This window comes from Passer montanus, unplaced genomic scaffold (genome assembly GCF_014805655.1).
Source record: "Passer montanus isolate IOZ18808 unplaced genomic scaffold, ASM1480565v1 scaffold54, whole genome shotgun sequence".
Lineage (NCBI taxonomy): Eukaryota > Metazoa > Chordata > Aves > Passeriformes > Passeridae > Passer > Passer montanus.
In genome coordinates this window covers 56,722-71,421 of record NW_024370374.1, presented here as the reverse complement: position 1 = coordinate 71,421, position 14,700 = coordinate 56,722, and positions in this window count along the sequence as shown.

Genomic DNA, 14,700 nt, shown 5'->3' with positions numbered 1-14,700 from the left:
CCCCACCAGTTCTATAGAAGTTGTGCTAAACAAGACCTTCCTCTTGGCTGGAGCTCAGATGCAGCAAGTCCTCATTGCCTGAGTGCACACTGACACTGTCCATGCTTTGGAGCAGTGATCTCAGCTTGGACAGCAGGATCTGGCCTGATGCATTTTAATCACCATTGCAATACAAGGCTTCTTCAGTGCTGTGGAAGTCATGATGCCATAAACCCACGCTTTGCCATGAGCATTTAGAAATATGAGGCTTCCTCTGCAAGGGCCTTTTACCTGACACTGCTAAATGTCAGAGAAAGTTCAGTTCTAACACATTAAAAGATGCCTTAAAATATGAATATTATTCATACTCTCAAATAACTAGTTTTTATTTCAAGTGAAAAATGTTTCATAATTAGAAAACAAAACATTCATGAAGAGCTACATGCAATTCATCATCTGAAGAATTCAAATCATTTAGCTTCAGATAATTCAGCTTTGATCCATAGACTGTAAGAGTCAACATTTCCTGAGGTGTTTTCACAGACTTTTGAGGACAATGTTGAGTTCATTTGTCTGTGTGTCTGCTGCAGGGTCTGGTAAAACATGCTGTTACAAAACTGGTGGCTGCAATGGTAGGAGTGTTTAGATCGCAAAAAACCAGGGATGCTAAAATAGCAAAGCTTTTATTAATTTTTCAGGCTCTGTTACTTACCTTTTGGCTTTTGGTTGTAGCTAATCAATTTGAATGTTCATATAAGTTCCGACTTTAGGCAATGAATTCTTAAAAATGTCTTATTTTGCATTTTTAAGATGTTATTGTGTAATGCATGTACATTTTTTAAAGTTTTTGCTTTTGGAGATAGAATGCATCTTTAGAATCTATTTTGCCTCTCTGGCAATAGGTTTCCTTTAGGCAACCAGATCCTGTCGTTCTTTATTGTATTCTTTGGCATGAGGAGGATTGGTTTTAATTTTTAAATATGAAAGATTTCTCTAAATAACATTTAGGTTTGGAAGATGAAATCAAGTGCTGATCAATTGAATGCAACAGGTATATAATATCCTAGAAGCTGTTTCACCCATTTACCTCTCCTGTGATCTGAAAACCATTCAGACTAAAGAGAAAGTTCAAACACTAAATTTAAATGACAGCTTTTAAAGAAAAAAAAAACAACAGCTGTTCTCTGAGAATTATGTCCCCTGTACTTGTTAAAAGGGGAGCTCCTGGACCTCTTTGGTAAGAAATATTTATTTGGTAAGAAATATCCTCACTCATGGCTCCTAAAGACTAAGAATTTATTTCACAGTGCCTTATATTTCAGTGTAAATATTCTAGGACAACTCTCTGTCCACTGTTCTTATTGTTAGCTCGCATTTCTGTCATCCTCAGGGCTATCAGTCTGTATTTCCATGGTTAGAATGTTTATTTCTTCAAAGTAATTGGCTCCCTCCATGCCTGTGTCCATGGACAGCCAGCATCTTCCATGGTCAGTCATTACTGTAATGAAACACCTTTGCAAACATTAAGTTTGGATTGTGCTGAGCTGTATTTTGGATTACTGCTGAGCACACAATAATATAGCTATTAATATTAATATTGATAATATAGAGATCTTTTTGTTAGGTCTGAGCAGGGGTTACACAGAGACAAGGCCTTTTCTGCTTTTTGAATGGCCATACTGGTGAGGAAGTTGGGGAGCTGGGAAGAGACACAGCCAGAACAGGTGACCCCAACTGACCAAAGGAATATTCCAGACCATGTGAAATGGAGCTCAGGATATAAAGTGGGGGGAAGAAGGAGGAAGGGAGATGTTTGGGGTAATGGGGTTTGTCTTCCCAAGTAACTCTTGCACATGATGGGGCCCTGCTCTCCTGGAGGTGACTGAACACCTGCTTGCCTATGGGAAGAAGGGAATTAATTCTTGTTTTGCTTTGCTTGTGTGCAGTTTTGCTTTCCCTAAGAAACTGTCTTTATCTCAATCCACAAATTTTTACTCTTCTGATTCTCTCCCTGATCCCACAGCTGGGGCAGTGAGCAAGTGGCTGTGAGGGGCTTGACTGCTGACTGAGGTTAAACCACAGCAGTCCTTTTTCTCCTTACAGTTGTCAAAATTTGAGCTCTCTGTTTTGCTTGTACAGGACACCTTCAGAGTGCCTTGGGAGAGCCACATTCAAACGAGTTCTCCAGAACACGTTTTCTGTGTTTTCTTTTATCTGAATGAAATGTGCCTCACAAGTTAGTCACATATGCAGCAAAAGGCCGTAGACTGTGTACAAACATGTTTAATGAAGCTGAATACTGCAAGCATAAGCAGCAAAAATATTTTGTTTACTTAACATTTATACACACTCAAGTAAAACTTGTTACATTTGGTTGGCTAAGCTTGTTTTCAAAAGAGACCTAGAAGGCTGAAAAAGTTAAATAAATCAACATATGCATAACAACACACTCATTCATATTAACATTCTAATTAAGTCAATGATTAATTCTTCTTTGAGGATGGAGTGGTGGTAAAACAACCCTAGCCTAATATCTAGTAGCAATATTACGGTCAACTCAAAATTCCAGATATATCAACACATGCCTATGTAATACAGGAGAAACTTTTGGACCTGAAGTTTAAAGAGAAATCTGAATAACCATATGCTTATTTGAGTATTTAAATGTAGGTTGAAACTAGCAGCTCTCCACCACTGGCTTGTAGATATCTGCTCTGTCTGCAAATAAAGAGGTCAGCAAACTTTCCTACTGACTTTAAATGGCTGAACTGGAAGAGCAGGATAATGTCACAGCAGCAGGAGAAGAAAGGGGAATTTCTGAAATACGTTGGCTCTTGTCAGAAATGAATATGAACTCCAATGGGAAGATGAGAGACACTATAACAGTATCTTTTTGAAAGCACAACTAGCTGCTGTGTCTTGTACAATCTGGGTATCTGGAATGTTGCAACTGAGCACTGAATGGTGAGGTTTTTCCCTCCATCCTATTTGTCAGTAAAGATTGCAATACCACAAGGCATTGCCCAGCCGGGGACACTGGATCAGCACTGGGTCAGCACTGGAGAGAAAAGGGAAACCTTCTGCAGCAGGTCAGTCTTTTCATGTTGACTCAGAAGACAGGAAACGGAGCCTTTCCTCTTGGAGACAGTGAAAGATGGTATGGGATGGCTCATGTGAATCAAGAGGGTGATCACAAATGCCTGGAAAAAGCAGCTTTTCACAGATTTTAGTTAGTGGCTACAGCCAAGAGGGAATTTCTTCTTTTAGCAGGCCTGGAAAATGGGACTTCCAATATCCAAACCAAGAAGCTGAGGTGGCAACCCTTATTTCCTTGCTCTGACTCTGTCCTTAAATATGTGTACTCCAAGGTTTCCAAAAGGCTTACTTTACAGCTCCCTGAGGCTTGTTAACAGTTCTTACCCTACTCTCCCCTCTGTCCAATACCTCTTTCTCGGGAAAAAGAAGTTACTGAGAATGACCATGGACAGTCTTGCAGCTTCAGAGATGGAAACAGAGGCATCTGAGTTAATGGATGACCTAGTGGCTCCAGATGGAAGTTGGTAGGCAAATATATTCTATGCCTGGATAAATCACTGAGAAACCTGATCTGTCCTTGCTTGGAGCAAAAGTTTGGACTAGCGATCTTTTGAGGCTGTTCTAACCTGAATTATCCGATCATTCTATGAAAATGAGGAATCTGTTTTACAGAAACCAGTGCAGATCTTAGGATAGAGAAGATGGTTCCCCTTTAAAAAACAAAATATGTATTTTGAGAAGATCATATTAGGCCAGTTATTTTACAGTCTGAACCTGATGGAGGAACTTTTGTTTTCCTAATGTGAGCCCATAGAGAGAGCAGTGTAAATCTTTCAGTATTGATGCAGTCCTACAAAATTCAGCTGGATATAACCAGGACCACATTTTTAATTGGGAAAGAATAGAAGATTATAACATTGCTAAGAAGTTTTTACATTAACTTTGTTAATATGAAAAAAAAAAATTTAAAATGGGCATTTGCAACTTCATGTTATCTGTACATCAAAGGAAAATATATTTGTCTTGATTCTAAGGTAAGTTTATATGATTATAAAGATCTTTATGAACAGGTGAGGTAAAGAAGAGAGAGGTTGTGAGTTCACATTTTTGCTTCAGTATTTTCCACTTCTATACTCTCTTTTATCTAAGGATTTCAATGCATTCTATGGACATTAATGAATTAAGCCTCACAGCAATCCTGAGAGAAAAGGTAATGCTTTAAAGGTTGAAATTCAAAGAGATGAATGGATATAAATGGGAAATAGCCTTCTTAAAATATCATATACTATTCAGACCATATAGAAAATCCCCTGTTTTCCTCTTTCTATCTATCCCATGTGCCTTCAAGGCAATTCACAGTACTGGAAAAATTGATAAGAAGTGTTTCCAACTGTTTATGTACAGACAGATTGGATGCAATGACAACAAGATAGCAGAAATAAACAGGGAATAGATCAGACTGAAAAAAATGTTGTTTTGAATGTGTTAAACTTAATTTCAGCCCTTAGAGATAACAGATTTTGCAGAACACTTTTGTACTGAAATGGATTTGCTTTACAAATTACCACACTCAGGACTGTATGAAGTCACTTAGCCAAGACAGTAGAGTTGGAGAAATGCTCTCCTGCTCAGAATCAAATCCAGTCTCTGAACACAGAGGGCGCAGCAAGGAAAGGAGTCCTGGTTCTCACTGGAATGCACAATGTACAGTGCATTTAAATGCAATTATCTCTTTAATGACCAGCTGCATTCCTGTGCCTTTGCTAACCTGACAAGTTTTGTATATAAATAATTCTGTTGATAGCTGGCAGAATTCATCCCAAAGGATGCAGTATTGCGTGCAGTGATAAAAACAGCATCTTTCAGAAAGGAGGCAAAGCCTTTGATGCACAGGGACATGGAATTTCAGGAGGTCTGTGAAGTCTTGCAACTTTTCTTCCCCTTTTATGTTTCCATTGGTCACAGATACACTTTCCTCTCCAGCCCATTTGCAGTTCTCCAAGCTGTAAAAATTCTTAAGCAGGACCCAAAGGGGAAGTGCCTTGTGTCTTCCAAGGAGACTATGTGCTGTAATCATGTAATGAGAGATCCCTCTTGATGTACAGCTTTCATTCAATGCAAGAGTCAACAGTCATGTTGAGAGCATGTAATTTCCTAACTCAGAAGTTCTTGCTGTCCTGAGGCACAAGGAAATTAACCTCTTTGCAAATCAATATTTTTTCCAAATAGGTTTTTTTTTTATTCATACTTTGAACAAAGCTAGAAACTGAGAAATATCTGCTTACAGAGAAAACAGCTTCACAACAGTCAAGAAAACCTGCAATTACCAGTGGAAGCTCATTTCACACTCTGTAAAAAGCAAATAGGACCTAAGTATTAGCCTTTATTTACAATTATAATAAGCTTCAAGATAAACATCTAGGAGCAACTTTTCTTTCCTGTAGGAGGGCATCTATCCCTTTGAAACTTCTCTAAAGTCTTAGAAAGTAAAAGCAGATGTACCAAGTCATGCCAAAATGCAGTTTTGCTCAAAATCCTGTCCCTAGCAGGAGAGGTCCAAATAACCAAAGTCTGTGAGGAGATATAGGAGCAAATTAAGCAGAGTTATATTTATGTACTGTGTAGTCCCAGCTTCCAGAAATTTGTGGCTTATAGCCTGAGCCAGGCAATGCCTCCTGTTCTTGTATCAGGAAAGACAGTAAGTGAATACTCCCAAGGCTTCTTCTGAAAATAAACAGCTGGGCATCACAGGATTCCTACACCATTTCTTCATCTCTTTCCACTGAAATAGGTTAAACTGTGTGTGAATTCCCATAGGGATCCAGGGAGAAGACAAAGCAAAACTCTTCACATTGCTGCCCATTGAAAGGACAACAAGAAACAGGCCTGAGCTGAAATACAGGAAATTCTGGTTCAATATTTTTAAAGTCTTGGTTTGGTTTTCTGGGATTTTTTTTGGTGTGTTTGTTGGGTTGGTTTGATGGTTTTTTTGTGGTTTGTTTTTGTTTGTTTGCTTTTGGGTTGGTTGGTTGGTTTGTTTGTTTGTTTGTTTTGGTTTTGGTTGTTGTTGTTGTTTTTTTTTACTTTAAGTGTGATCAAATGCAGGAACATGTTGCTGATGTGGCTGACTCTGTTTGAACAGGAGGCTAAACTATATGAACTCCAGAGATGCCTTCCACCTTCAGCTACTCTGAGTTATCCTCAGTGAAATACCCTTGGATAGCAAATAGTTGTGTGGTGCAAATAGTTGTGTGACTCAAAGAATTTATATTCTTTCTGGCTTGAACCAGAACTTGAAACTTCAACTTCTGCAGCCCAAGTTCTTGTACTCTGTAGGGATGACTGCTGTTAGTCCAGAAAGTCACATAACCTGAGTCATTTTCCACAGCTTCACAATTAAGACATTCCCCCAATATGTGGATAAGACAATTACCCGATATGTTTATCTTTAGTTGTCTTGTATGAGCAAAACAACCATCTTTGAAATAGGGGCTGTTCCAGCAAAAACATCTCTTTTGTTTTTCCAAAACCTTTTGTGTAGCAGATGTTTGTGCACCAGCAGTTTGTCATCCACAGAACCTGAATTTTTCAGATACAAAAGTACAAACAAAAACTTGAACTAAAAGTCTTAATGACTAGTAATGAATATAAGATCAAAACAATCTATTTGCTCCTGCACTACATAGATTACAAGAAGGCAAAATAATACATAGACAAGGAAAGAAATGGAAGATCTTGAGAGGTCTGCAAAATTCAAGAACCCAAACTGGGCTTCACCACAAAAATCAAATCCACCTGCTATGGTCTTTCCCTTTTTTTTTGGTAAACGGTAAAACTATCAATGGTTGCTCGTCACCATACCTTGTCCTATTTAAACAATATAATCAAGTTTTCATTTCAGTTAACAGGAACTGTCTTTGTTTGCGAGTACCTGTTCCCATGCTAATTGAATCTATTCAAGCAGTTACAGAAAATTCAAGCCCCTCTGAATATTAACCAGAATTTACTGGAGTGCCAAACAAACCTAATACACCTATTTTATACTGGCGGTCCTAACCTGTCACACCTTTAAATGCAGAAGATATGCAAGGGGAAGGGAAGAACAGTTGCAGGTGAACCCCAGCTGGGAAATGTGCACTGAACACCTCTGTGTATGGACCAGTTTTTACCACAAAAGCTGAATGAACCAGGAGTGTGAGAAAGAGCAGGAGTCACAGCATGAGCTGGGCCTGCCCTCTGCAGTGCTTATCACCCTGTGCCTCAGGGGAACATCTTTCTCCCTTTTGTACACTGTTAAAGCTGAAGAAGAGTAGGAAAAAAACGTAGAGAACTTCAAGGTCCAAGGTAACCACAACTGGATGATGTTTATTTTGGCTAAGTTATGTACAGTCAAGACTTAGAAAAAGTCCCCTAGGCTGTTTGAAGGAAGGAATCTTTCTTTCTTGAAGATTTCTTGAAGAAATAAAATTAATGCCAGTAAAAAGTCCCTATATTTCTTTGGTAATTTCACTTGAAATCTAACCGCTACTGCTTATGACTCGTAGGAGAAATTTCTCTATGGGAATTGCATGCAGAGTCCAGGTTCTAGAACAGAAAAAGAATCCATACACTAAATTGCTAGATCAGTACTGTAAATACAAACATGCTTGCCTTTCCCACTTCCCAATTTAATTTGTGAATTTATTCTTGTTTAATTTTATTATTTTCCTGTCTGGGTGGGGGAGAGGGGGAGTGCAGCAAAGAATGTTATGACCATTGACCTGAGACAGTCTCCTGGAAATGATCTAACAGCAGGGAACAGCAAGTCCTTTTCAAAACCAATGAAGTAAGAAAATGCTGTTGACCAAGCTATTGTCAAGATTTGAGGAAGCGGAGGGGGGGAAAATTATGAAAAAAATGAAGAGAAGGGATAAAACTGTGCCTTAGACTCATACTTACTGTTTCCTTTAGAAAACAGCCCACGTATTTCCAAGGCCATGACTTTTATGGGATCTTCCCTCCTCTTTGGAACAGCATCCTTGTTCCAAACAGACGCTGTTTTTAGCAGCAGTTAGATGTCATGCTTATGTTTATGAGTGCAGGAGTTTTGCTCACAGCATGCAGTACTCCACAGCCTTGGATTTTCCTTGATCTGTCTCTCCTCACAATGTCCCGTGGTAGCTTGGAAAGACAAGACAGTATTTCTGTAGAGCTAATATCTGTTTGTGTCCTTCTTCTTCAGGGGAAGCTCCATGGATTCTTACTGCCTGAGACATGACAGTTCTGAAGTCTTCACATGTTTATTTAAATGCATTTTAATTGGGCATAGCTAATAGGAACAAACAAGCAAGCAAACAACAAACCATGTTCCCAGTCCTAATGAGATCAGCAGCATTGCCAGGACTGTTGTAGTGTGTTTTTTGTTTTATTAGTATGCTTACTGTTTGATTTGTAATTTTGTAATTTCCGTATGCTGTCTTTTTGTCTCGGCCCTTTTCCCAGAACCTTCCTTACTCCTGCTTTCATTAAATGCCAGTTTTTCCCTGAACCTGCCTTCCCTCGAGAAACTTCCCTCTCAGTTTTGTATTTCTCCAAACTCTATTAGTTCACTGAAACTGTCTTCCTCCCTTGAAATTCTTTATTGGTTTATACATTGTATTCCCCACCTCATTTTTCACTCCCAATTCTCCTGATTTGTTAAAGATTGTATCCTCCCCTGAGACCTGGCCCCGTATATAAGTCATTGTTTGCCCTCAGCTTGGGGTCCTGGGATGCTGAAGAGGGGAAATTTTACCATCAAATAAAGTTACCCCAGAACCCGTGGTGCTGCTCTTTTGTTTATGCTGCGCTGTGACTGATAGCTGGGATTCAACGGGGCTCAAAGCAGAGGTCTGTCACCCTCCCTGTCACCATCCAGCCGGGACAAGCGACACAGGAACATGTTCCCTGTGAAATTATGGCCTAGGAGAGGCCCTGAGGGTTAGGAGAACCTTGCTCAGATACTTCAAGATGCTACTGCCAGTGCCAGCTGGGTCAAGCACTACATCAAAGCTGGTCCTAGGAACACAGGTAGTACAGATATTAACAATTTGCTTTCTACAGATGCTTTTTTCTCTACAAAAAGCCCTTTTGTTTTAGAATTATAATGGACAATATTGGTATATTGTTGAATCTGTACCTGAAAGTAGTTAAAAACATAACAAAGTACCTATAAAAGTTCTCAAATAAACAACACTCACATTCTTAAACAACTTTAGAAAGACTGTAAATGATGGTTGTATGAGAGAAACTTCCCACTCAGGATTGGGGTTTTGTTTGTGTTTTGTGGTCTTTGGTTCTTTTTGCTGATCCTTCATTCTTTTTGTGCATGTGCACAGGCACATGGAATAACTTCTCACTCAAATACAAAACCCTTGATGTTAATTAATCTTTTGAGTTAATCCATTTCCACTGAAAGCCAAGAGACTGAAATTATTATTGTTGGGGATGACAGCTGGGGCCTCCATCAGGAACCCATAGCAGTGGGTTTGACTTTCCTGATTTCTCATCGTTTTCCCCAGATAAGACCCACTAATCTAAACTGTACATAAACAAAGGGAGGTTATTGATAGTGAGCATTAGAAAATCCAAAACTGAAGCTGTGTACGAAGTCTGGCTTTTATTTATGGTATTTGTTGGTGAAACAGATGCTGTATTCCCACAACTTCATAAAGGAGAGTAAAGTCCTGCTCTAAACTGTCTGAAATTATCTATTCTTTTTACTCAGATACGTGTTACTACTATTCACACAGAGAAACTTTGTGAATCAGTTAGCACATATTTACATTTTTAACTATGATATCACACTTCAGGATTCTTTTTGTAAGGATGAATTCCATGCTTATTTCAAGAAGCAAAAACCAAAACAGAAGAGGTAGGTTTTAAGAACTTTATATAGTTATCTATAAAAGAAATTTCCTCTACTGTATCAAAGGCAGATGTTCTGCAGAAACACCAGTACCAATGTGCAGGGAAAAAATCTGAACTATTGATGAAATAGTGACGATACTTTTCCCCATGTTTAGATATCAAATAAACAGCCAAGAAAATGTAATTAAAAAAAAAAAAAAGAAAGAAAGAAAAAGACTAAACAAAAAAAGCCACAAACCACCTTTTGGAAGGAAAGCAAGCATGTGTAATGGAAGCCCATAGGGTAATATATTCAGAAGCTGTAAGTGCTGAAAATGAAGGCTTAGAATGAAAGCAGCTCTTCAGCCATAACTCTACTGTCACTAACATAAAGCTATAATCTTTTTTTCCTATGTTCTCATTATTATCCAAGCACTAAGTGTCAGTTAAGAAGATGTAAGAGAACAGGAATTTTCAGTGGGGTGGAAATCTTTCGTCGCCTGTTTTCTTATGTATAGGAATGTTACAATTTTGTCATGGCTTTTAACTAATCTTGGGTTTACTGCTGCTGTGACAACCTTTTAAGGAGGTAGAATGTGAAGTTATACTGTTACACTCTAATAGACTGAAAGGACTTTTTAAACCCCAAAATAGCAGTTTTAATATTGACACTGGAAGGGTTGAAGCCCATATCTGTGATGAAATTGTGAAAGAAGAAGCAAATGTGCTAGCAACCAGGAAGAGACAACACTTCAAGTTTCTGATACCTTATTTTTTTTTAAATTTTGAGAGCTGGTAGGTAAAAAGCAACTGCCTGGAGTCAAAGAATTAATTTATTTACAGATTTTCTCTTTAGTACCAGAAAGAATATTATATCTTTACCTAACTGTTTTACAGAAGATAAAATAGAAGCATTGCAAAGGGAAAATATTTATGAAAAAGGTCCTCCTCATCCACCATCTGTCATTCTTTCATAATATAGCTCCTGTAACAGTAGTGTCAGAGGTGTTCAAAACACTGTTTAGGAATAAAATATTAATCAGAGCAAGAAAACAAAATATATCCATGAGTTAGCAGTCATTTTCAACCTAGTGTTTCTTTCACATTGTAACCAGATGTTTACAAGGTTTCAGAGTTAAGGCAGATTATGGATTTTAGTAGGATACCTGAATTTTGAACTGACAGATAAGAAATCTGGATTCACTGTATTCATTTACTTCCTCTTAGAGTGAAAAGACTGTTTGGCTGCAATTCCTGGGATGTGTACAACATTTTATTCTTTTTCAAAAGGATGCAGAAAATTATAAATCTGTATATTGAGTTTTATTTAAATAGCATTTGTTCACTCTTTCCATGAGACATAAATGTGCTTGACCAGAAGGGAATAAAATGGTTTTTCCTGTCCTAGAAGGATATAAAGTTGAGTTCACACAAAAATTTGTATCTCAAAATAAACGATGTTCTGCTTGCTCAAACAGACAAAAATAGAAATTGTTTTTGGGGGTAACTTCTTACCAAGTTGCTATATTCAGGGTCTTCTAGCTTGTTTAGTTAGACCTAACACAGAAAAATCTATTATACTTTACTGCAGATACTAGAGTTTTCATCCACTATTTAGGACCTTAGTGCACAAGAACTAATACCTCATTGACAAAAACTCTGTTTACTGAGCAAACTTATTTGATGCTCTTTTACATGGCTCTTAAAGGGACAAGGGCCTCTTTCTTCTCCATCCCTCTCCCTATAACTGGAGAAATCATTAATACAGTAGAAAACCTTCAAAAAGAAGTTCTTCTGTCTGGGGAGAGCTCTTTGCATAGCATGAGCTAGAGGATGAAACAACCCAGGCCTTATTTAACCATAAACATTTTCTTAAGAAATAGCCCAGATCATGGTGTTCAAGTTTTCAGTCCATGTATATCATCACTCACACAAGAAAATAACATTACAGCTCTTTGAGAGAAAGTGATTTAAAAATATCAAGAGTAGAGTCTCAACTACATTACCAGCAAGACTCAACTGCTTATTATACATTAATCAATCTTACACAAGGCTTTGGGTTGTTTGGTTTTTTTTTTAGTTAACAGTAAAATTAAGAAGTAAAATTTAGCACCCAAGTTATTCTCATGCCTAAGAGTTTCTTTGCTCTCTACTCTGCGGGTAACCAGGCAATAAAATCCTTTGGTCACCCACAAGGAAAGCACTCAAGGCTGCAGTCATGCATCCATGCGTTTGGGTATTGTCTTCCAGTTCCTCAATTTTACACTTTGCTAGAAGCACACAGTGACAGCAAGTTTCAATTACTCTGAATCAATATTGATGAGCTTGAACTGCAGCATTGGATCTGCGTTTCTGATATGGAGACAGTATCCTTTTGAATGTTCTAATGCTGTCTGGTTATCCTTATTTTGAACACAGCTTTCTGCATCCTAGAGATATATTAAAGCAGGAACATGGCAACAGACACATTGCTTACTACAAATCATGTAAGTGTGGTAGCTTTTCTTAGCAAAGAAAGAGCATTTCTTCCCTTAACCTTAGGAGAAATGAAATGCATCCCCTGCTGCCATAAGTAATGACAGAAAGCAATGTTTTAAGATACCAAGTGGTTGCTCTATTTATTCATAACCATGGAAATTACAAGTTAGCTTGCTATGTGCACAAATGGAGTCACATCCAAAAATCACAAGTAATTCAGCAAAGTTTACTGCAGTACAGTTAACTCATTTTGGGGGCTTGTCAGTTCTGCTAGCATCACCCCCATTGCCTCATGAAAATATGGGAATCAGTCCAAAAGATCACCCAAGGAAGCACAGTCTTGTAATGTATTACTACAGTAGCTCTTCAGTTGATACAGCAGCAGCTAACTAGTATAGACTTCCAGCCTGGAGCCATTTCTGCATGAATACGGGTCTGAGTTAATACAGCCTAAGCTAAACACGTTCTTATCTCACCCAGAAATAGCTGAGTGGCCAGGAAGTCCTAGGTCCAGGACTAGCTTTTGTGTTACCTTATGATCTGGAAAAGTAACAGCCATAGCCATTATTTAATGGTCATCTATTCTCTCCCATATTCCCCTTGCTCCAGAAAAACAAAGAAACATTGAAACATGTCTGCTGCTGGAATGCGCTCAACATTTCTACAATTATCCCTGCTGAGAAACTCATTTTAGAGAGGGTTGGGTTTTTTTTTCCACGAGAAGGGAAAACAGATTAATTCCTTGGCAACAAAATTCTAATTAATCAAAAATGTGGCTCTATTCATATTTAGCTTCTTCATTACAATATCAGATGTTTACTGCTGAAATTATAGTCTTGATTCAGTGCAGAATCAGGTGGCTCTCAAGATTTAATTATAAAAATAAAAATTAGGTTTATTGACTCTGTACGAGTGTTTATCTTGATCTGTGATTCACTGATTACAGAGAGAAATTATTCAACATGAGGCAGGACTGTCTGCAAACAACTGGAGAAACATGCTTATCTCCAACCCAACAGCCTGTCACTCACCCTGGTAAGCCATCCCTATGGACTGGCTTGGACCCGCTCAGACTCATTCCAGCAATTAGCTGAAGGAAAACAAAATTTGCAAGAGCAATCTGGCCTGAGTGTAAAGGCCACTTAAGGCACTACTAGCACTGCCACCAAGGTAATTGGTGTGGTTTTTTGTACACAAAATTTCCATTGTGTCTTTTCCAATACAGAAGTAGTTTTCCATGTCAATACCAATCCATAGTCAGACTGCATTTCCTTTGGAAGCACATCTCTGGTCTCTGAAGCTCACAGAATAGGGAACTTTTGTCTTTTCATAACTGAATGAACCTGACCCTACTTCCAAATCTCCTGCTCTAATCTGGACATTGATTCACGTATTTAATCGCTTGAAACTTGTCTGTCAATGCTTGTTTGTGCATCCTGTAAATTCTAAAGGAAAAATATTGCTTACCTGTCTCCCTTTGACCATGTGCTTAGATGAAATCTAGCTGTTGAGATGTGAATTAAAAAGCAACATTAGTGCTGACTTCCACAGATTTGTTGAATCTTTTCTTCCACATATTTGTTGAATGTGGGGAAACAGAGAACAGAGAGATGTGTCTGAACCTTACAATTTCCCCCACACCCCCAAGACAAAAAACACTTCAGAATTTACCTTTTCTTGATGTAAAGATAGTAATTTAAATAGATTAAGAAAACAATGGGTTTCTAGGCTAAATGAATAAAGAGGACATAGTCTTGCTACTACAAGCTCGAGAGATGGTAAAAAGCTGAGCTCTTAACCTACTCAGTAAGCTGAACCCTCACCCTCACAGGCCTCTGTAATTTTGGTAAGCAGCACCTTTTTTCCCTCAGGATTTTTTAGTCTACGCCATCTTCTAGAATAAAGTACTTCTGCACCATCCCACAAAATTCATCTAGGGAAATCCTCCCTAGTAAGACAGTTGAAGTTGTTCTCTACAGAGGGACATTTGAACTTCTCTGTCCTGTTTCTTTACAATGGCCTTAATCACAGGAGGATATTTTTCTGTTGAAGTTCTGTCACTTGTAGAGCATAACTGACTTTTTATTAGAACAGAGAAAGAAAAACATTGCAATGAAAAAATGAGGGAATTCACGTGCCATTCTTGCTCTATGCTAAACAGCTATTTTGTGTGAAGTAATCACTGAAGGCACCAGGAGTATGTTTCTCACAGATGAAGGTGCTGTGACACATTCTAATTCTTTTTCACTCTTTGGCCCAATAAAAGTTTGCTTATCTATAATGCAGAAAGTTTAAAATAATCCCAGGCACAGCCAGAGGCAGCTGTTTGTGGAGGCTGGA